Raw genomic sequence first — 1,525 nt, 5'->3', positions numbered from 1 at the left:
ATCTTGAGGGATTACCTTTGTGAAGATTAGGCTGGTCCTAATTTCATAGAGTAATTCGCTACAGTTGCTACAACAGCTAACAACCCAGACTGTAGAGAAGATTCATCATCGGGGTGGGCTAAAGACCTGAATTTGTTTTTCAATAGGTTTGACTCTGGCCCGTTGACCACCTCCCCCACCTCACAGCTCCCAACTAGCCCCCACCATGTGCTGCTCCCCCACTTTCCACTTCCTGCACTCTACTCATGCTGCATTCTAGTTGTATCAGAACTCGAATTCCTGAAGCCGGACTGACGTCAGTTCTGAGCTGATAGCGTTCCAGTTTCATACATCGGAAAAAGCATTTCTATTATTTATCTCTGCAACAATAAAACATACAATAATAGTGCTCTACGAGGTATTTTGAGTGTACAAACAGTGTTAAAACATATATTTTAACTATCACTATAAAGCACTACAAGTACGTCTGACGTAATTCATAATAAACAACACAGAAGCCATGTTTGTTTACATGCAAGACTAGCAACATTAGCGGTTAGCTCAGGCAATCATGTTAGTATGCTACATACATTAAACAAATATAAAAAGGGAAAATAAACAAACAAATTACACTCGTTTTTATTCAGCCTCCTCTCTTCTTACTTTCTGTCTGTTAAATAATGGGGATGGTGCTTGTGTACATTTGATTACAGCTCAACATTAGCCGTTAGCTTAGAGAAACTTGCTAATGATAGCGTGACCACTGACAGTTTCATGCACACAGCAGCCATGTTGAAATGATGACATAACGCATGCTCGGAAATGGTTTGGATGCGCCGACCACTTGACTCGAAACTACGACTTCAGGGGGCGTTCCAGTTGAAAAATAGAACTTGGAGGCTCGAAGCTACGACCTCCGAGGACAACTGGAACACAGCATCACCTCTAGCCACAACAGAACCAGCCCCACCTCCCACTCCAACCCAGGCTCACATTCACCTCACAGCTGATCAGGTGAGAAGTCAGCTCAGGCAAACAAAGATCAGGAAGGCAGCAGGACTGGATGGAATCAGCCCCAGACTGCTCACAGACTGTGCAGACCAGCTCTGTCAGGTGGTTCTGCACATCTTCAACCTGAGCCTGAGTCTGGAGAGGGTTCCCGATCTGTGGAATACATCCTGCGTGGTTCCAGTGCCAAAGATCACACATCCCAGGGAGCCCAACCACTACAGACCTGTGGCTCTGACTTATTTGATGAAGACCGTGGAGAGGCTCATCCTGCACCATCTTCGTCCTGTGATGAGCCCAGCACTGGACCCTCTGCAGTTTGCCTACCAGCCCGGCATCGGGGAGGAGGACGCTGTCATCTACCAGCAGCACCGATGTCTCTCTCACTTAGAGCAAACAGGAAAYACTGTGAGAGTCATGTTCTTTGACTTCTCCAGTGCTTTCAACACCATCCAGCCTGCTCTGCTGAGAGGGAAGCTGGAGGGAGCCGGAGTTGACAGGCAGCTGACAGCATAGACCATCGACTACCTCACCAACA

The sequence above is a fragment of the Austrofundulus limnaeus genome, unplaced genomic scaffold (assembly GCF_001266775.1).
Source record: "Austrofundulus limnaeus strain Quisiro unplaced genomic scaffold, Austrofundulus_limnaeus-1.0 Scaffold688, whole genome shotgun sequence".
Lineage (NCBI taxonomy): Eukaryota > Metazoa > Chordata > Actinopteri > Cyprinodontiformes > Rivulidae > Austrofundulus > Austrofundulus limnaeus.
The sequence above is the reverse complement of the archived record's forward strand: the minus strand, read 5'-3'. Positions refer to the sequence as shown.